Source organism: Panthera tigris, chromosome B3 (genome assembly GCF_018350195.1).
Source record: "Panthera tigris isolate Pti1 chromosome B3, P.tigris_Pti1_mat1.1, whole genome shotgun sequence".
Taxonomy (NCBI): domain Eukaryota; kingdom Metazoa; phylum Chordata; class Mammalia; order Carnivora; family Felidae; genus Panthera; species Panthera tigris.
In genome coordinates this window covers 121,238,920-121,261,557 of record NC_056665.1, presented here as the reverse complement: position 1 = coordinate 121,261,557, position 22,638 = coordinate 121,238,920, and positions in this window count along the sequence as shown.

Sequence of the window (22,638 nt, the reverse complement as noted above, 5' to 3'; positions counted from 1 at the left end):
TAAAAAATAAAACATGAATAAACAAACAAACAAACAAACAAAAAGCAGAAACAGACCCATAAATAGACAGAAAAAACTGATGATTGCCAGAGGGGAGGGAGGTGGGGAGATGGGCAGAATGGGTGAAAGGGAGTGGGAGGTCCAAGCTTCCAGTTACGGAATGAATAAGTCATAGGGATAAAAGGTACAGCACTGGGAATGTAGTCAGTGGTATTGTGATAGTGTTGTGTGGTGACAGACAGTTGCTACACTAGTGAGCACAGCATAACCAGTAGATGTTGTGTGCCTGAAATGAATGTAACATTACATATTAATTACACTTCAGTTTTTAAAAAGTGTACAATTCAATGGTTTTTACTATCTTCACGGAATTGTGCAATCATCACCACAATCTGATCGTAGAACATTTCTGTTATGCCAAAAAGAAATCTCATGTCAGCTAGCAGTCATTTCCATTCCCCTCACCATCCCTCCCTCAGCCCTAGGAAACTACTAAACTACTTTCTGTATTCATAGATATGCCTATTCTTTGCCTTTCATATAAATGGAATCATCCAATACGTGGTCTTTCAAGACTGGCTTCTTTTACTTAGCGTAATATTTTCAAAGTTCATCCATGCATTCCATTTACTTTTAATATCATTGTTTACGTGGTGGGGTTTAAGTCTACCATCTTGCTATTTCTTTCTATTCATACCATGAGTTCTTTGGGTTTTTTCCTCCTTTCCTGCCTTCCTTTGGATTGAATATTGTTTAAGAGTCCATTTTCTTTTTAATTAAAAAAATTTTTTTAATGTTTATTTTTGAGGGAGAGAGAGAGACAGAGCGTGAGCAGGGGAAGGGCAAAGAGAGAAGGAGACACAGAATCTGGAGCAGGCTCCAGGCCCTGAGTTGTCAGCACCGGGCCTGATGTGGGGCTTGAGCCCACAAACTGTGAGATGAAGACCTGAGCTGAAGTCAGAGGCTTAGCCAACTGAGCCACCCAGGCGCCCCAAGAGTCCATTTTATTTTTGTTGGCTTAATAATTATTCCTCTCTCTTTTTTTTAGTGTTTGCTCTAAAGTTTGCAATATGCATCTTTAATTTCTCACAGTCTACCTTCAAATAATATTATACCACTTCACAGATTACAGAAGAAAATTATAACACTATAGCTCCTTCTCTTCTCTTGTCCTTTGTGTTTTTTGTCATACATTTTACTTCTACATATGTTATAAACTCTATAGTACTCTGCTACTTTTTTTGCTTTACATAAACTCTTATTTTTCTTTTACATAAATTTTTTAATGAGGGGGAAACATCTCTTACTTTTACCATGTCTGGTATTTATTTCTTTCCATTTATTTCTCTGTGGGGATCTGAGTTTCTCTACCTGGTATCATTTCCCTCAAGCCTTCAACATGCCTGCCGTCAATGAATTCCCTCAGCGTTATCACTGGCTACAGAATTCTGGGTTGACAGTTTTTTGTTCCATTCAATTAAATCTTAAAGATTTAGGGGCGTCAGGGTGGCTCAGTCAGTTAAGTGTCCAACTCTTGATTTTGGCTCAGGTCATGATCTCACAGTTCATGAGTTCCAGTTGGATTCCATGCTGACAGTGTGGAGCCTGCTTGGGATTCTCTCTCTCCCTTGCCCTCTGCCCCTCCCCTACTTGTGCTCTTTTGATTTTGGCTCAGGTCATGATCTCACAGTTCATGAGTTCCAGTTGGACTCCATGCTGACAGTGTGGAGCCTGCTTGGGATTCTCTCTCTCCCTTGCCCTCTGCCCCTCCCCTACTTGTGCTCTCTCTCTCTCTCTCTCTCCAAATAAATAAATAAATAAATACACTTTAGGGGTGCTTGGGTGGCTCAGTCGGTTAAGTGTCCGACTTCGGCTCAGGTCATGATCTCACAGTTTGTGGGTTTGAGCCCCTCGTAGGGCTCTGTGCTGACAGCTCAGAGCCTGGATCCTGCTTTGGATTCTGTGTCTCCCTCTCTCTCTCTGCCCCTCCCCCACTCACACTCTGTCTCTCTTTCTCTCAAAAATAAATAAACATTAAAAGAAAATTTTTAAAAAACTTTAATTGGTTAATTAATTAAAAAATGAATAAGTCTTAAAGATTTAATTCCATAGTCTGCTGACTTGTATTATTTCTAATGAAAAGTCAGAGATTATTTTTATATTTTCCTTTGTGTATAATGTCCCTCCCCCCTCCCCTGGCTCCTTAAATAATATTTTTCAGGGGTGCTTGAATGACTCAGTCTGTTGAGTATCTCACTCTTGATTTTGGCTCAGGTCATGATCCCAAGGTTTTGGGATCAAGCCCCTGTGTCAGGCTCTGTACTGAGCGTGGAAACTGGTTAAGACTCTCTCCCTCTCTCTCTTTCTCTCTTCCTCTGCCCCTCTACCCGCCCCCCCCCCACTCTGTCTCTCTGAAATAAAAAAAAATTTTTAAATCTTTTTTATCATTGATTTTCAGCAACTTAAAGATACTGTGCCTTGGTGTGATCCTCTTCGTGCTTGGCATTGATTCAGCTTTTCAGATCTATGGGCTTAGATTTTTCATCAAATTTGGAAAAATTTCAGCCATTATGTTTTCAAATGTGTTTCTGCCCAGCCCCCAGAGTCTAATTACATATCTATTATTCCAGTTGGTATTGTCACAGGTTACTGACATTCTGTTCCTTTTTTTTCAGACTTTTTTTTTCTCTCTCTGCTTCTCCTACAGCCTCTCCAGAAGTCATCCAAACCTGTAGGCCTTTAACTGGAACTCAAATCTTTATAAAGCAACTTATCCTTTCCTTTGGATTTATTTGTGTATTTGAAAAAGTAAAAAGAGTGCAAGGACATAATAGAATAGTGGTGCCCCCCACCCCCCCACCCCCCTGCCACGAGAAGAAGGTGGGGAAAGGAGACGGGAAGAACACACCAGGGCAAGTTTAACTGTATTGGCATGTTTTCTCTCTTAAACTGGTGACAGGAACATGGGGTTTTTGTTGTGCTATTCTCTATATTTGTTTGTTTTAAATATTACCAAATTTTAAAAGAGCCCAAAGACATGAATCTGTATGTGTTAAAATCTCTGAAAGTGTAATGAAAGCGTTGAAATAAGATATTGGGGCACAGAAAACATTGGGGTCTAGATTTTGGCTCCCTGGCACTGTTTCTCCTGTCCCTCCGAGATGCATTTGGTTCTCTGCCTCAGCTCTCTCTTTCCTGAAGTGGCCGAAGGGGGTCCCATGATGGAGCGAGCAGGGATAGAGGCGGTGGGCACCCGTGGGTCATTTGTTGACTCTGGTGCCTCGAGGCTGGCACTACTTGCTTTCTAGTATATTTTACTGCTGACTTTATTACCAGCATATTATTAGAATGCAGAAAATATGGCTAACACATGAGAGCCTTTATGCTGTGGCAAGGCGACTCTTTCCCCCAGATTTCATTTCCTCTTTGGCTGAGCAATGCTTCCTACTGTTAGCTCTGTTCACTGCAGCCTTTCAGATGCTTCTAGTCCTTGCAGAATCCTCCCTTTCTTCTGTGCCTCTCGGTCTGATGGGCTGGGGACCCAGCTCCCTCCCTGCCCCAGCAATTCCCTCACTAGCCTACATAGCAGCTAACCTTTGGTAGACTTCTTAATCTTCCTGCTGACCCTACGTGGCAGATCCCATTCTTCACAGTTCTCGTTTGATCCTCAAAATATCTCAGGTAAGGGAGACATCACGGTTCTCATCTAGAACACTTTATGGATGAGGAACCTGAGGTTCAGTAACTTGGCCAAGGTCACACAAGCAGGAAGTGGCTCAGCCAACTCTGGACCAGAGTTTTTCTCTCTCTAGACTCTGTGTTTCTCGTGGATGGTCGGGAGGACCTGGGCAACCTGTAGGGTAATGAGAAACAATAAACCGTGGTTGATTTGAGCCACTGGGTTTTTGGTGGTTTGTTGCACAGCAATATTTAACTAAAACAGATGCTGGAGATTAGATGGTAGACGAAAATTTTCTCCGTATTTACAGTGGGTTGTTAAGTGAAAAAAAGCAGGCTATAAAACAATATATGCAACATGATTTCACTGTTGTGAAAAAAAAAAGGCACTTAATCTGAATCTATTCAATTCCTGATTTGGGTAGTGTGTGATGTGGAAGGATGCTTGTATCCCTAACAGGATGTTGATTAGTTCAGATCCTATTTGCCTGGGAGATGATGACTGGAGACCGAATGGAGGGTGGGATGGGGGGTGGGGAGTGGGGCTGGCACGGACAGGCTCCCTCACTCCCAGGAGAGGGGGAAAGCAGGGAGGCATGTGGCACTCCCCAGGCATTTACAGGCTCCAGAACCAGCCCTGCTACTCCAACCAGAGCCTCCATTCCTCCCTCTTTCTGCCAACAGATGAGGATGGTCTGAGCCTTCAGTCCCAGATGGGACCAGCTCCCTAATTCTTGACGAAAATGAGTGGCTCCTTGTTTGAAAGTTACTAAGAATTTCAAGACAGCAGAGCATTAGACCAAGCATGGGGGGCACTGATGGTCCTGGGACTCTGTGTGACTGCACAAGTCACATGACCCCAGACTGGGGCAGGAGTGCTCCAGGGGTTCCCCTTCTACTTTCTGGGAGTGCAGGGGGTCTGCTAGAGATCACTCCCCGAGTAGGGTACCTGTGACGGGAGGACTGGCACCCCATGCCTCAGCTGGGTACCCACCCATAGCCTCCTGGGAAGAAGAATGGACAGAGAAGCAGAGCAGAGCTGGGGACAGTGCAGGGCACCCCACCCCCCACCCCACATGCCTCCATCTGGCCAGGCAAAGGTGCAGGAGTTTCCTGTGGGAGGTGTAGCTGGGGAGGAATTCTAGTGGTGAGCCTCCAGGGGCTAGAGATGACAGGGTGTGTTGGAAAAAGTCCAGGCAGAGGGGCCTCTCCCCAGACAACTCAGCTGCACCCCACTTGGAACCCTGTCCCCAGGAAGCACTGGTCATCAGGGAGTGTTGGCCAAGAAAACAAGACCTGTGACTGAGCCCCTCTCCAGCTCTCATCCCCCCCCCCCCCAACATCACATCCCAACCTCAGACCCTGGAGGTAAAAGCCTTCTGATGGGGGCAGGGGAGGAGAATCACCCTAGATTTGCATATGGTGTTTAATTTTTAATTTTTTAATGTTTATTTATTTTTGAGAGAGAGAGAAAAAGCACAAGTGGGGGAGGGGTAGAGAGAGAGCGAGAGCGAGAGAGCGAGAGAGAGAGAGAGAGAGAGAGAGAAGATCGGAAGCAGGCTCCCTGCTGACAGCAGACAGCCTGATGTGGGACTCAAACTCACGAACCATGAATGAGATCATGACCTGAGTCAAAGTCAGATGGTTAACCAACTGAGTCACCCAGGTGCCCTGATGTTTAATTTCTAAATTGGACTGGATTAGCCTGGGCTTTTAATAATTAAACAAACAAACAGGAAGTCTGATGAGAAAACTAGGAATCTGCCTGGAATATTGTTCAGGGCCAGAAAAGATTTAGCAAATCAGGTTGAAGGCTGTGGTTAGAGAGACAAAGCAGACACATTTCCTGTTTGGATCCTGTCAGCTTCAGGCTTTTCCATAAACCAGGTGCACATGAATAGCAATATGTCTGGAAGGGTATAGAGCTAGGTGTTAGACCACAGTTGGGTTTGGGGATTTTGTACTAAGACAAAGAGTCACTTTCAATGGAAGGAAGCATTAGGTCCTCCAACCAGCCCACCCTCCGAGCCAGACCCTGCTTCTCACAGGCTGCCCCGCCCCCCAGGGCCCAGCAGGTGCTGGCTCTGGGGGCAGGACTCCAACCTTAGCCTCCTCACCCTCGCAGTGTGAGTCCCTCTGGACCCGGGGCCCCAGCCTCATTCACTTCTGTCCCCCACAGTGTGGGACAAGTCTCATAAAGGCCTGTTACATCAGAACACCACCTCAGAGGCAGGAAGGCTTCTACCCTCTGTGAGGTGCGATTTACAGGTAACCCCGGGGCCAGGGGACAGGTGCAAGATGAGGAGGGGAAATGAGATGGACAAGTCGGGGGATCAACTTGTCCCTCATCCTGGGCCATCCAGGATGGCTAGTCACCCTAGGGGCAGGGGTGGGTTGGATGGAGGAGAAAGCTGGTAGAAATGGGGTGAGGACAGAGAGAGGGGTGGAGAAATGGCTGCTGAGGGACAGGGGCCCTGGGAGCTGCCTTTCCTTTGTCTCCTTGGCTTTTACATCTTGTGAGGAACAAAGCCTCTCTCTGCTGGGAGGGGTTCCTTTTTCTAAGCCGGGAGGGGTGTGTGTGTGTGTGTGTGTGTGTGTGCCTGAGAGCTCTCACCACGATAGAGCTCTCTCTCTCTCTCTCTCTCTCTCTCACTCTCTCTGGAAGCAGGCCTGCCCCCTCCTCCAAAGCTCCAGTGGGAATGACTCAGCAGGAAAGCCAGGCCTGCCCCTCACTCTGGCTCCAAGGCAGTAGCTGGGCCCCCAGCCACTCATGGCTTCCTGCCCCCTACTTCTCCCTGTGGCACCCTAGGTATGAATCTCCCTGACCATCCCCACCCCATCATCAGGGCAGGGGACTTCCCAGGCTGAGGCCCGCTGCCATGTAACTTGGTGGCCTTGAGGAGAGGCACTGGGCAGACTCCTGGGGGGCAGCTGGCCCCTACTCACCCCATTCCTACCCTCTCCTCTCCCCTCCTCAGGAGCTAACACGTCTGGGTCCCTGAGCCAGATGCTGTGCTAGGCATTCAGCATGCTGATTTCATTTGGTCTTCACGTGGTGAGGTCGGTGTTCTAACTATTGTCACCTATGGATTCAGAAAGTGAAGTACAAGAGGCTGGGTCCCTCCTTCCTACCCAGTTCTGAAGGATACACACACCCACGCGGGCTGAACTGTACAGGCAGGCACTCACTAAAGAACTGTACCCTGTAGGTAACAGAGACACCTGACTGGCTCAAGTAAAAGAGCGTGAGACTCTTGATCTTGGGGTTGTGAGTTTGAGCCCCACATTGGGTGTAGAGAGTACTTAAATAAATAAATATGTAGAAAAAAGAGGGGCGCCCGGGTGGCTCAGTCAGTTAAGCGTCCAACTCTTGGTTTTGGCTCAGGTCATGATCTCGCCGTTTGTGAGTTGGAGCCCCACATCAGGCTCCCTGCTGACAGCATGGAGCCTGCTTGGGATTCTCTCTTTCTCCCTCTCTCTGCTCCTCCTCTGCTTGTTCTCTCTCTCTCTCTCTCTCAAAATAAATAAACTTAAAAAAAAAACTGTGGGTAACAGCTGGAAACAATTCATGCTCACCCAGTAGGGCGCATCAAATAAATCATGGTGTATCTGCATGATGGGACACCATGCCCCCATTAAAAAGGCTGAGGTGCTCTGTGTGTCCTTAAACGTGAGCAATCACCAGGTACAGCAATCGGGCTGGCAAAGGGTGCTGGGCAACTGGCAACTTGGCAGCTTGGAGGGCTGGTAGACAGATGCACCCGGCGTGGCCCAAGTGGTGCATTTGCGTAAACAAAATAAAGCAGAGTGCAAAGCAGTGCGCCCGTGGGCTCCCCTGTGTGTGTGTGTGTGTGTGTGCACCCGCGTGTGAGTGAGCAGCCTTATAGACTCTCATCTGCGAACGAGCTCTGGAAGGCGACACAAAGAAGTGGTGACAATGGCTGTCCCTGGGGAGGGGAGCAAGAGACTGGGAACAGTGAGGGGGAGGAAGTCCCTTCCTTATTACATCTATGTGTGGTTCCAATTTCGTATATTGCCCTCTGAAAATGAGAAGTCATTGTTTAAAAACCACAATGCAGTATATAAAAGCAAACTTCGTATGTGACTTCAGAGCTCAGACTCTGACACCCAAGAGTGTACTGTCTTAGAAGAATTTAAACTAAGGGTCCCGTGCACGTGTGTGTGTGTGCAGGTCTGTTTGTGAATGTTGGAGTACAAGCATGCTTGTGTGCACGAGTAAGAGTGTATTTGTGGGAGCGGGGCTATGCAGATAAACTAGCAGGACATCCAGCTCTTGGGGAGCCTGGCTGGCTCAATCAGTGGAGCATGTGACTCTTGATTTGGGGATTGTGAGTTTCAGCCCCACACTGGGTCTAGAGATTACTTAAAAATAAAATTTTAAAATAAAATAAAACAAACAAACAAGAACATCCAACTCCTGGTCCCAAGTGGGTTTTCCAGGATGTGGGCTGAGATGGCCTCCACCCCTAACAGCCTCACCCCCTGCCCCCTCCGGGAGGGAGTGCTGCGCAAACTGTGCCGATAGAGAAGCGGGCCACGAGGACGGGCCTCCATGTGCAGACTCTGCAGAGTTGGCTCTGGGGGAGGCGAGAGGGCACCCTCCCCTCTACGGCCTTCTGGAAAGTTCCAGGCACTTCCCTGATCCAGCAGCCCTGGGACTGAGATGCAGGGAGGGAGGATGACCAGCCTGCGGGGAGGAACAGGGAGCTGAATGCAAGGGTATGTGGATGTGGCCTCCTTTGCTGAGTGGAGGGGTGATTTTTCTGGGCCTGGAGGGATTGAAGAGGGGGCAGAGCCAGTGTCCCTGGACATCAGGGATGAGGGTGTGGGCAAGATGCCCGGGGAGCGTGGGGCAGACAGGCAAGGCGAGCAGGCAGGGATGCCCACAGCAATCTGTGTCCCGTGACCGCTCAAACCATAGGCCGGGCCCGTGGCTTTTTGCCAACATTCCCAGCCGGGTCATATTTTCTCCCCTTGCTTCAGACTTCTCCCTGAAGAGCTGGAGGGGACAGTCAGTACAGCAAACACATCTGACAGTCTGCTTAAAATTCCGCCGTCAGAACCCTACCTGGGACGCATAACTCACGAAGATGCAGTGGCTTGGGAGTCACAGAGCTGGCTCTAGTCTCAGTGCTTCCACCGTGAGCGGGCTGACCGGGGCCACTGCCTTGCGGCCCTCGGGCCCAGAGGTTGGATCTCTCAAATGGGGATGAGGCTCCTAAGGCACAGGGCTGGCATGAGGGTGCAGGGAAAACTGTTACTGTCCCCTTCCTCATTCCTCGCCCTGGGGCGTCTGAGGGCTTGAGAGCCCCTTCTTAAGGGAAGAGGTAGTCAACGGGCAAATGAATATTTCAAAAGGGTGGCAGGGGGAGATAACAAGGTGGGACCAGGGGGCCTCAGCTCCCAAGAAGTTCTCCTAAGCCAGAAAGAGTAGGCGGTGGCAGGTCAGGAAAACACATTTAGCAGCATTCTAGAAACCTCTGCCCAGCTCACCAAGGCAACCGCCACCGCTCCTGTGCTGTCACAGGGCCTCCCCGTCACTGCGCCCCACACCTTCTCTTCAGCCAAACTCCACTCTAGGGAGGGAGGAGGGGCAGTGTCGGGTGCATGGGAGGGTTTGTCTCAGGGGTGGGGGAAGGGATGCTAAAGCTGAACCTGCAGGAACAGGACTGGGCAGCTGAGAGCTGGGGGTTTGCGGTGCTGAATGTTGGCAACAGGGATATGTAAACGGTATTTACACACAGAGAGGAAGTTACGTCGTTACTGTCTTTCCATTATTCTTGTTCTGTGATCTTATGGTTGTTGAGTTATTGTCCTGGTTAACCTATGCCAGGGACCTCCTGTAGGCAGGAGTTGGTACTTCACAGGTAAGATGTGCTAGAGAATTCTTAGGGTTCCTCAATAACCATGCTCTTTTTCTCCCTTAGGAATTGAACACATCTGAAATAAGGACTATTTCCTAGCCTTCTTTGCATCTAGATCCGATCATGTGACTCAGTTCTAACTAATGGGAAATAAATGGAAGTATCATGAATAAGTTCCAGGGAGTGTCCTTAGGCAGAGAGGGCATGTCCTTGCTCACTTGTCTTTCCTAATTCCTGCTGGTGGAATGTTGACTTGATGGCTGGAGTTCAAGCAGCCATTTTAGACCATGAAGTGGGAGCTGCATGCTACGAATGGTAGGGAAATGTTATAGAAGGGGCCTGAGTCCTGATATCATAAAGGAAGGGCTTTGCCAGCCCTGAAATGCTACCTCCACTGTGAGGACTACCCCTGACAGATGACAGAACAGGGTACTGGAAAGAGCTTGCGTCCTTCCTGACACTGTACAATGGCCGTGTTAGCTCTGGACTGCCTGCCTCTAGACTTCATTTGCACATGAGAGCAATGAGTGTCTATCTCGTCTAGGCCACAACTACTTTGGGTTTCTTGTCTCTTCACAGCCAGACCAAACTGAGGTGAAACCCATGGTGAGTTTGTTTGCTGCTTCCCAAACCTTGCCCCAGTATGAGAAGGGCACGGAAAACCCCAGCTGAGCCTCTCTTGGTCTGGACCTCGGAGGAGACTTGTGGTGGTTGGGGCCAAAATGGTATTTACAGAACCCAGTCATTACGTGGCCTAAGAACTAGACAGGTGAGACTGGGCAAGAATTCTTTCTTCTTAGAGTCCCAGAGGAATGGGATGGGGTCTGATGACTCAGGAACAAGATGGCAACTATACTAATTTTATTGCCCGTCATGCGACCGTAAGGGAGTAGAGGGTAGAGACTTGCACAGAGCCCGGCCCATAGTAGGTGCTCAATAAATATTTGTTCACTGGCCTACTGACTGTGACTCTACTAAGGAGTTTGGAGCAGAGACTGCAGTGGTGGCCAAAGCCCCTGAAGGGTGATGGATTGGTGCTGGAGGCTGGGAAAGGGATTCCCTAGGAGAAGACGACCCTGTGGGGGGAGAGTGACAAGACAGGAGTCACGTGGCTTGTGACACACCCCCGCCCCAATATATCCTCCCAGGGTAGTGTGAAGAGTCCAGCGTTTTATCAATGCAGGATACTCCTGGGCAGAGGTGCGTTACCGGTGGTGAAGTGTTGGCACGTTCAGGGTAGTGTGTTCTTCACAGCCTCAGGGGCAGGGATGTTACTGCATTCTGTGCCGAAGAGAAAGCTAGGTCCCAGAACCGCAAGGTCACTTGCCCCAGATCACTCACTAGGAAATACAGCAGCTGGGACTTGAGCCCAAGGTTTCCAATCACGAACATTACCTTCTCTGGAGCAACGGGTGCAGGTGGGATTTCTGACTCTAATGTCAGAAGTTCTGCTGAAGTTCTCAGGCCAAAGCTGAGGTCCTGGGTGTGGTTTTGTAAAACATTGAAGCGAAGAGGAGGAGGGACAAGGCTGGGAAAGGGTGTCAGGCAATTTCTCAGCAGATTGGAGGGACAGGAGACAGCTGCACCCAGCACCACAGATAGCCCAAACAGTGCATTTGCACAAACAGCAAAAAGCACCCTTAATTTAAGATACTTTACTGCCATCTGCTGGAATATTGTTGCAATAACCACACAGATCTATGAAATGTGAAAAATGTGCCCCCGGAATTGTAAAGTACAGAACCTGAACAACTGGACAGAGCGAACTTAGATGTATCTTCCTTTGCCGGAGAGAATAAAAGACAGGGTCACTGCGACCATGATAGTTCAAGTCCTGGCCTCTTCTTTCCTGTTTGGGAGGCCCTGGTTCAGAGAGTCTATAGTGATCTGTCTCCCACAGGTACTCCATCCAGACCCGTGTAAGCATCCATTCACCCTCCCTTCAATTCTGCTATTCTGTGCACATGTCCTGAACATCTACCCTGAGCATCTATCCACTGGGCACTGCGGGTACAACATAGGCAGAAGCTAGTCCCTGCCCTTCCTGAGCTCACAGTCCAACGGAAGACAATCAACCAGGCCATTAAAACTTGGTACGATATGGTGGTAGGACATGTGTCAGCTGGACTTGGAGGCTTAGGGGAGGTTTCTGGAGAAGCACGAAGCTATGTGAAGCATAAAGTGTGAGCACAATAAGGCAGACACAGGGGCAGGAAGTGTGTTCCAGGTGGGGCCACAGCACATGCTGTGGTTAGTCTGAAGGTTAGAGTGAGTGTGCAGTCTACAAGACTTTGGATAGGATCTGGACCCACCCACCCAGGTGGGTCCTCAGAGCTCCAGGGGTCCCAGGACGCTGCCCAGGACAGGCTCCTTGCATAGGTGGGGACTAGAGAGAGTCGGGGGCTGGCTTCTGACTGAGGCAGCAATGGGGTGGGAGCCTTTGCTCACTCAGTCTTATAGCCACTGATGAGGAACGATGACTCTGCCCACATTCTGTGATTTAAATTGAGCCTCAGAGAGCAAGTAACTTTCTCAGGGTCACGTAACTGGAGAGTGACTGAATCAGATCAGACCCAGATCTGTTTGACTCTGGGGTCTGGCTGCCCACAGGTGCTGTGTGTGTCTCTGCTGAAGGATGCCAGTGAGGACAGCAGGCTGGCTCCTTCCTCTAGGCTTTCAGGCCTCTAGGCTTTCAGGTCTCAGTTCCTGGGTTCCAGAAGTGGAAAAGGGAAGGAAGGAGGAGGCAGGTCCTCACGTGCAAGGACAACACTCCTCTGCCACCACCCACGCAGCCCAGGCAGTTCTGCTTCAGGCTAGAAGGTCACTTGCAGCACCTGCCCAAGGCTGTCTACCCTCGTGTGTCCCCCTCAGCTCGGGGACAGTACATTCTTCCTCCGCAAGGCCTCGGAACAACAGCCTTCCTGCTCCTGGGGGGATTCTGAAGGCTCCTTGTTTCTTTCTCAAGGCTTCAGGCTCTTACAAGGGTTATAGAAATGTATCGAAGTATGTTTTCCTGTCTGGATCAGAGAAAGTATGTGCATCTATCCTGGATTATTTGGGTCCTTCGCCATTTACTAGCTGTGAGCTCTGGAACATTTCCTAAGCCTCTGGTCCCACCTGTGTAAAATGTGGATCCTATCTCACCAGGCAGTTTGAAACCTACATGAGATAATGTATAGCAAGTCCCTGGCACGTGGTCACTCTTTTTACCCCGTCCCCCCAAGTGGTCAGCTGCCAACCTGTTGTGGTGGAGGACTCAGTGGCCAATAATCTTGACCTGCTCCTGGTGCTGTTAGTCTGTTATCACACCCACACACCCACACACACACACACACACACACACACACCAGGCAGGCGGGCAGCTCACTTGGGGAGGGCAGCCACTCGGACACAGTTTCCTTCAGCAACCACCAAGAAGCCCTGGACGTGAATCCATGTAAAGTGCCTAGCACACAGCCAAGCCCAGAGCAGAGGCAGGGTTCAGTAAGCACTGGCTTTCACCTTTCTTCCACATTCAAACCCTGGCTGGAAATGGATACAGCTAGGAGGACTTGGGGACTGCTCTAGTTCCCCTGGGGTTGAATAGCTGGGGTCATGGGGATCGGACCTTCTAGGCTTCATTTACCTACAAGAGAAGGCTTTCAGAGTATTGCTTCGTCAGGCTTCTGGAAACTTCCATCAGGGTTAGGAGCAGGGCCACCCAACCCTTGAGCTTCAGTTTCCTTATCTATAAATTTAGGCCAGCAACATTTACTTTTCGTGATCGTTGTGACCCAAAAAAGTCCAAAAAGGCACCCAAGGAGTCTACCATAATGCCAGAGAGAAGATAAACACAAAATGAATTACAGCTGTAATCACAATGATGGGGTCCAGAAGGGTTTGGAGCCGTCTGAAGGATGCTACTCTCAACCACCCAACTGCCAACCGCTGCGGGAGGTTGAAAATGCAGGTGCCCGTAGCTGATGAGGAGCCAGGATACGATCTCTCCCTACTCCCCTCCTCTTGCGGGAGGCAAGTTGGTGCAAACTTTCTGGAAGGTAGTTTGGCAATAGGGATCCTTTTGATCCAGCCACTCTACTACTAGGAACCCAGCCAAAGAAATAATCATAGAGCCCCATGGAGTTGTTTGTGCTAGGACACTCATTGCAATGTTGGTAATAATAGTGAGAAACCGGAAGTAATCTGAAGTTAGAGATGCGCTCAAGACACATTTTGGCTGGATGCCAGGTGGCCGAGTGTTAAGATCAGTATTCAGCCGAAGTCTAGGCCAATGCCTACGATCGCCTTCATGGGGCAAATATTTTCGATAAAGGAGTACGTCTAAAATTTTATCGGAGACTGTTCCTGATGATAACTTCATTATTGATGAATTGCACTGTCAACGCTGTGCAGTTTAACACGACAGGGCAGGCACAATTGTCCCCTTGTACCAGTAGTTGCTGGCTTGCTCCTACGCTGTATCTTATAGACATGTTTGTGTTCATAAATCAAAGCTTCTTTTTTTTTTTTTTTAAATTTTTTTTTTCAACGTTTTTTATTTTATTTTTGGGACAGAGAGAGACAGAGCATGAACGGGGGAGGGGCAGAGAGAGAGGGAGACACAGAATCGGAAACAGGCTCCAGGCTCCGAGCCATCAGCCCAGAGCCTGACGCGGGGCTCGAACTCACGGACCGCGAGATCGTGACCTGGCTGAAGTCGGACGCTTAACCGACTGCGCCACCCAGGCGCCCCTCAAAGCTTCTTTTTGACTGATGATGGTGAAGGAGTGGGATCCTCACTTTTTCCAATAATTTCTTCTTCTCTTCAAAGTCTTTATATTCCTCTCCACATTGGGTCAAATATGATTCACCATGGATATTGTTACATGTGATAGAGGCTTTCTTCCTTATGAAATTGGGAGGTTGGTTGACATCCTGTTTTTATCTTTACAGATATCTTTTAGTTTATCTTTACAAGACGAATTGTAAAGATATCCACAACTGGGCTTTTTTACTAAAGCCTTATGGCCTAACTAGAATACAGTAACTAAAAAATTGACGTTTGTAAAGATTATTTTGTTCAGTGTTACAAATGCTAGCATCCCAAGCAATTCTACAAAGATTAGAACTATTATATAATCTAATTTCCATTATCTGCTTCATATTATTACTTTAATGTTTTATTGTTGTTGCCCCAAAAAAGTATCTTCTGAAAGCATCTGGCGGGCATGCATCTCAATATTTGTATCAGTTTTCAATGTTTCCTTCTATATTTAACGCTGGGAAAATTTTAACATAAAAGGGACAGTGTTTATAACTGTCATAAGCAATACAGCATTTCACCCTTGTAATAATAAATACACATTTAAGCTTTAGCTGGCTGATAGGATTTCAACAAATAAAGCATAAAAGAAGATATTCATTACAAGCCACATGTGGAAGGTTATCTACATTTGAAACTAATTATTAACAGTAAATCCAAATGACATGCCATGTGTGTATAACAGAGGTTATTATGTTTCTTGGATACAAAGATTATGTAATATGGTCACGGGATCATGAATCATACACAAGTCTAGGGAACTCAGAAATGACACTGAAGTCTGAACTTGAGCTATTCAGCCTTTCAAAGACCAAGACTGAAGCTGAAGCTGAAGAGTATATTTTGACAAGACACTAAGTTCAAAGCCAAATTTTGGTGTATCCCTACTAAACTGTGTCCTTTCTGTAAGAGAAGCAATCAAGCTGTCTGTTAAAAATGATGTGGGAGAAGTGTGTTTATCAACATGGGAAGATTGTCTTACTACTGTGGAATTTTATTTATTTTTAAAGTTTATTTATTTATTCTGAGACAGTGACAGCATGAGCAGATGAGGGACAGAGAGCGAGGAAGAGAGAGACAATCCCAAGCAGGCTCTATGCCATTAGCACAGAGGCTGACGTGGGGCTCAAACTCGAAACCTGAGATCATGGCTGAGCTGAAACCAAGAGTCAGACGCCTAACCAACTGAGCAACCCAGGTGCCCCACTATGGTGGAATTTTAAATGCTGGTTATAAAAGAGGATGAAGATGTGAGCCCAAATTTATAATTAAAAGGAAAAAAATCTGAATAAATAGAAGATTGAAAGGCACATACAGAATATTAATGATCATTATCTTTAGGTTTAGGATCAAAGGATTTCTGACTTATTTTTAATTACAACTTCAAATTTTCATGCAAAAAATGTTACTCATAGGTTTTTTGTTTAAGTCTACTTATTTATTTTGAGAGAGAGGGAGAGCGTGTGCTTGTGGGTGGTGGAAGGTCAGAGAGAGAAGGAGAGAGAGAAAATCCCAAGCAGAATCAGTTCTGTCAGCACAGAGCCCGATATGGGACTTGATCCCACGCATGTGAGATCATGACCTGAGCCAAAACCAAGAGTCAGACGCTTAACCCCAGGCACCCCACTCATATGGTTTTTTTTAAATAAAAAAATATTTAAAGTACATCCTTTCTGTCTCTCTCTGTATCATCAGGGCCAGATGTCCTGCTTGCTGAGCTGGCCAGATGGCCTAGGACACTGACCATAGCTGCCTGTAGCACCCATTGTCTATGTTCATTTGAGGTCAAGCCTTTGCCAGGCTGGAGCTGCTTTTCCTGGGCTTGTTTCTATGAGGAGAAATGCCCAGAGGAAGGCAAGGGTCAGTGGGAGAGTGGGAAAAGGCAGAGGTCGTAGCCCCATTTGACCAATGAGAAACTGGAATCTTTTTAAAAATGTATTTATTATTTTTGAAAGAGAGAGAGAGAGAGTGAGCAGGGAGGGGGAAGGAGAGGGGGGACAGAAGATCCAAAGCAGGCTCCGCGCTGACAGTAGTGAGCCCGATGGGGGGCTCAAACCTACAAACCGAACCCATGAACCATGAGCTCAGGACCTGAGGCGAAGTAAGACACTCAACCGACTGAGTCACCCAGGGGCCCCGGGAAACAGGAATCTTTAAGTGACCGAAAGTGCTAGGAAACTCTTGCTTCTGTCCTGGGGCTTGGGGGACAGAAAACTTGATGTGTCTAAACTTTTCCATAGTAGAAGACGAAATCTGGCTTTGAGCTTAGTGTCTGGTCAAAATATGCTCTTCAGCTTTACCCTCAGAACTTTTCAAAAGTTGGCCCCCAAATTAATTTTCCTTTTCCTCTTTATCAATACAACTCAGAAATGTTAGCTGGTTACATAGGTACCTGTAGCTAGGTGTGACCACGTGACTAAGTCCTGGCTGGTGAGAGGTAAGTAGATGTATTCTAACTTCCAGGAAATGTCCTTGAGGAGAGGGGTATGTCCTTTCTCTTTGTCTCCTTCTTGCTGGCTGGAATATGGACATGATGGCTGGCCCATCCTGGGCCATGAGGCAGGAGGGGACATCAGGATGACAGGGCAACACAAGAGAAAGAATCTGGGTCCCACATGATCATGAAATGTCCATAGCAGCCTTGGACTGGCTCCTTTAAACTTCACTTATGTGAGACTGAAGTGAACTTCCATCCTGGCTTACGCCATGTTTAATTAATTAAGATCAGGTACAATGGCTATCACTTGTTTCATACTTACTATGCCAGCCACTATCGTAAGTGCTTTGCAGATGTTATCTTGTTTAATCTGCATGGCAACCCTATGAGGTGGGAATTACAATTCACCCTGTTTTACAGATCAGGAACCTGAGACACTGAAAGGTCAACTGACTTGCTCAAGGTTGCACAGGTGACTAGTGGAACTGAAATCTGAACCCAGATCATCGGACCCCGGAGACTGTCTTCTCACCGCTCTTCTGGACACCCTCTCCTTTGGTTCCCTTTTATCTTCTGGTCCCATCAGACCCTCCCATGCCCTCCTGCAGGCCTGTTTGTATTAACTCTATGCCACATCCCACCCCAATCCTGATCTCCAAACAAAAGCCCATTCTCTCTACGCCCTGTTTCACTAAGAAAAGATTTTGACTGGCTAATTCATGCGAAAGCGTAAGAGATGAACATCGTAAACGTCAGCATAATATGTGACTCTGCCATAAGGAAAACAGCCTCTGTATTTCTGTCAGTGTGAGGGTTTAGGGGTGAGAGACAGAAGAAACCCCATTGGGTGAGACTTGGGCATTGGAGTCATGTGACCTGGATTTCATTTCTGCCGCCAGCGAGCTTTGCAATCTTGGCAAATCTTGTAACCACTCTGAGTCTCCATTTCCCCTCTACAAAATACGTAGAGTCAGACTTCCGTGAGGCAGAGTTGTTGCAAGGATTTAATGAGTTAACCAATGCAAAGGCACTTGGCCCCCTCTCAGCCTGACACATAATGAGTGTCAGTAAAAATGAGTCTTTATTAGTTGAATTCTGTTGATCCATTGCTCCCTATAGTTTATTTTTTAAAGTCAGGGGGCACATGGGTGGCCCAGCCAGTTGAATGTCCGACTCTTGATTTTGGCTCAGGTCACGATCCCAGGGTTGTGGGACAGAGTTCCGCATCGGGCTCTGTGCTGAGTATGGAGCCTGCTTGGCATTCTCTCTCTCTCTCTTTTTCTCTCTCTGTCCCTCTCACTGCCCACCCCCCACACACACTCTCTCTAAGATAAAAATAAATAAATGAAAATAAAGATCAGATATTAAGGGTATAATTACATATAGTAACATCCACCCTTTTGACAGGTACAGTTCTATAAGTTTTGGTAAACATATAGTCCTGTAACTATCACCACAATCAAGGTATTTTTTACACCCCATGTCAGTCCCTCATGCTTTTTGTCCCCCAGACTGTCTCTTATTTATTCCAATATTTACTGAGTACCTACTGTGTGCCAGGCTCTGTGCTGGGTCCTAGCTACAGAGGCAAAGCTAATGGGTAAGTCCCTGCCCTAAGGGGTTTATAGTCTATCAGATGAAAAGAAACAAACAGTAAACAAGTAAAGAAACACACAAACAAGATCATCGCAGAGGCAGTAGTGTTAGGAAGCATGCAAGATGATTCGGTAGTTGGATTATTTAAGTAGAAAGCCCAGGGCCTATTGAGTTGGCATCTTTGTCATGTAAAATTGATGACAAAATGCAAGTTAAGAACGGACAGAGAATTTGAGGCTCAGAGAGGCTAAGGAAGGTGCTCAAGATCACACAGCAAGTAAATAGGAACACAGGGATTTAGGCCAAGGCCAGCGGACACGGAAAGCTCACACCAAATGGTCATGGTTGTTTTTTGTTTTTTTTTTTCCAATCACACCACACTGCCTCTCTCCTGGGCCCTGGGCCCTGGGCCATCTCTGCTGGAGCACTGGGGGAGACGGAGGCAGAGGGGTTCAGGGGTGTGTGGTCTGGGCTGCCCGCTTCTCTACGACCATTACAACATATCGAGAGTCTTACAAGCAGCCAAGGGCACTGCAGTGCCTCTCCTGGTCTCACCTCCCTCCTCCTCTGATTGAGATGTCAACCTTCAGCCTCATTCCCTCCCATCCTGGACACCTGGCCTCGCAGCGCTCTCCATGGAGACAGCGGATCTCCCCCCGCGCCCCTGAGCGTCCTCCATCATGAAGACATACTGAGGTTGTGTCAGACAAATGAGTGTGCTCTCCCTCAGCCCCTCTCCTTTCCTCTCTTTTTCTTCTCCCCTCTGCTCTCTGCCCACCTCCTCTTTTCCCTGCCTATGCCCCCTCATCCTCCCCCTCCACTCCGCTCCCCGCCCCCCACCTCCTGCACACTTTGAGACCAAAGCACCAATCAATCCTGCTGCCACCACCTTGGCTAAGCTGCACACTGGCCCACAGGCACAGGCCTCCCTACCAGGACCCGGAAACCATGCCTAATTGGTAAAAGATCACATTTGTTTTTCCACCGCCTGAACACTCTAAAGGAGGCGCTGTCAGGCCAAGCCAAGAATTCCACTCTTATGCATCAATCACCAGGGAGACTGCCGGGGCTACCCGTCACCCCAAGGGTGACATTCAGACCTGCTGTTCCCACCTTGACACGTAGGCTTTGCCGAAGAGCATCAAGGCTCCTAATTCCATACACGCTCTCCAGCACCACAAACAGCAGAATGCTTGAGAACATTTGATTAATGTGCTGCGGGCTTACTTTGCCTTATTTTATTTATGTAGCTTTATATAAATATCTCACGTAAAGGAAGATCATTCAGGTCTTTTATTCTGAAGGACTGTGTCATATACCTGCTTCCTTTATGCACTTGAGATGTTCCAAAAAAGTTGAGAATTGGTGAGATTCTTGCACATTGAGTTACATTTTAAATCAAACATAGGCAAGGCTTGCAAATTAACACGGAGCAAGTCTCTGAACTCAGTTTCCTCCTAAGAAAAATGGGCTTAATAATTTTTGTCCCAGCTAGCTTACAGGGCTGTTGAGAGACTCATAGAATAAAATTTTAATTTTGTGGATGTACTTTACAACCTGCAAAGCATTTTACTACATCAAAGTAACGTGTTATTGCTAAAATGAAGACATCGTCAGCCAAGAACCTTACCCCCTCCAAATAGAAATTCTGTGATAATCCAAATTCCATGTATTGGGTTTGATAAGACAAAGATGACCCTTATAGGCTTTTTGGATCCAGGCAGGCAGGGATGGTGTCTCACTAAGCCTTCTGAGACTCGGGGAGCACTTTGTAGTTGCCCCTGGCTATGACTTGCTATCTGCAGCAAAAAACATCCTGTCTGAGGATGTCTATTAAAATCTTAATTTCAGGGTACCAGTTAACCTTAAGACCCCAGTTTATCTTCACTCTAATCAATATGATATAAGGGTATGAGAATGAAGGAAAATCCCCATGGCCTCCTTCTTTGTGGCCCCTTGCATCTTGGAATGTTTTCCATCCCAAACAGCTGGGAGTTATAGGGCCAGATACACACGTGTGTGGGGTTCCCGGCCCAGGGGAGATGCCGCTTGCTGCACAGAGTTCCTCTCTGGGTACACAACATGTTGAGGCAAAATGGAAGATAGCCACTTGGGAGGGAATTCATTTTATTCAAATAATAGCACCAAATAGCAAGATTTATGGCACGTATTTCTGGGAAAGTGCTCGGCAGCTATCAGATGCCTGTCTTGTTCCCGCTCCCTTGGGCCCGCCCGCAGATATAGTCATAGCTTAACTCTAAGAATATATGACAAGGGCAATGGAGAGTGTAGTTTATAAATTATTTTCTGATGCTGTTTATGGACGATGAGACCATAGTTGGGGGGGAGGGGGCGTGGGTAGTGGCAGGATGCAAGATCAATGGCGTCTGTGTCCTTAGCAGATATTCCAAAGACCTTGGAACACAGCTTTTCCTCTCAGAGAGAGACTAGTATCAACTCATCAGTCAGTACACTTTTACTCAGTGTCTCTGCGAGGCAAATAACCATTTTAGGAGACATGGAAGAGACCCCAAAACATTTCCAACATAGAGAGCTCTCATTTTAGCTGGAAAGGCAAGATATTCTGGTGGGTAGAGATAAGGGCCCAGAAGACAGATAGGAAGAGAAGAAGCTAACACTGTCCAATCTCCTGCCAGGACAGAAGTGCTTAAATTACATTATCCCATTTGATCATCACCACGAGGTAACATCTTCATCCCATTTTATGGGTGAGAAGACTGAAAACAGAGGGGTTAAATGACCTGCTCAAGGTCCCACAGCTGGGAAGTAGCAGTAAAGTTGTTCATTCTTGGTCTGCTTAATTCCGATGGGTCCAGAATCGAGGTGAGGTTTTCAAATTGGCTTCCCTATTGATTTTGTCAGGGATAAGCACCAATTTTAGAAAAACAAAATAACATTTGGCTGTACGTCCTCTTACTCAATTCACTAAGGTGGGGGGCACTGAGGAGATGCTAGCTGGAGATCTGAAGCTTTAATGTCTTCTCCTGTTGATAAACTATATTTCTACACAAGTAATTGTTCTTGCCCATCTGCGTTTCCACAGCCAGACTCTTTCCTGGCTGAGTGCTCCCTTCCCCCACTGACATCTTCTCTCTCTCCCTTCCTCCCCACACACACACACACACACACACACACACACACACGCAAATCCAGACGCACACCTTCCCACCACACACCCATATGCAAAATAAAATTAGAAATACTGCACGACTCTCAAGGTATTTAAGGAATGGAGATCTTCAATCAATATAACCCAAACCCAGCACTCCGGCCTCCCTCCCTCCCCAGCCAGTGGCGGGGGCCAGCAGAGCTTACAAAGAGGGCCCAGACAGCCATGATCTCTACACAAAGCAGCTCTAAAGGGAAAAAGGCTATTTGTGCTTCTCTGTGTCTGCCCTGTAGCCTCCAGAGTCACAGGGCTACCAGATTCTCAGAGACCAGCCCTTAGCAAGCTATGCTTTTGCTTCCATGTAAGACCCCTTCAGAATATAAAAAGGTTTCCTGGCCCCCTTTTTATTTTGATGTATACTGATAAAACACAGAGAAAACGGTGTCTGCTGATTCAAAACTATAGGCCGAGCTGATAAACATACGGTCCTCATTTTGAGGGATTGCCCTTGTATTAATCAACCAGATGAGAAAGCAATAAACATTTATTTATTAATTTAGCCTTCACCCAGAGGAGAGGAATAGGCCAGATGAGTGAGCTATGACAGCCCAGGAAATTGGGGTAGTGGTGACACCATTATGCCTGCAGTGTATCTAAAGCTTTCTCTGCTTCCTCCTCATCCCTACTGAAATGCACGGGGCCAGGTGTCCCCACCCTCTTGGTGCCTCTCAGTACCCACCTCAGAATAGTAGAGTCAGGAAGAGGAAGGACATAGGAACAGGGGGCAAGGGGTGGGGCTCTAGGCATGAGCTTCTGGTCCGGATAAAAACCTTCTGCTGTCCTCCCTTCTCCCAAATGAGAGCTCCCCCTGGGTCTCAGGGTGATTCCGGGTGTCTAGAGGCTGAAGGCATATGCATTAGTTCGAACCCAGGCTCTGTCACTTCTCCGCTGTATGACCTTGGGTGTGTGACTTAGCTTCTCTGTGCCTCAACCTCCTCATCCGCACAATGGGGATGACTGAACTTCTGCTGAGGATTAACAAAGCTGTCTTATGCTAAAGGCTTAGCACAGTGTCTGGTACGTAACAAGAGCCCAGTAAACAGTGGCAGTA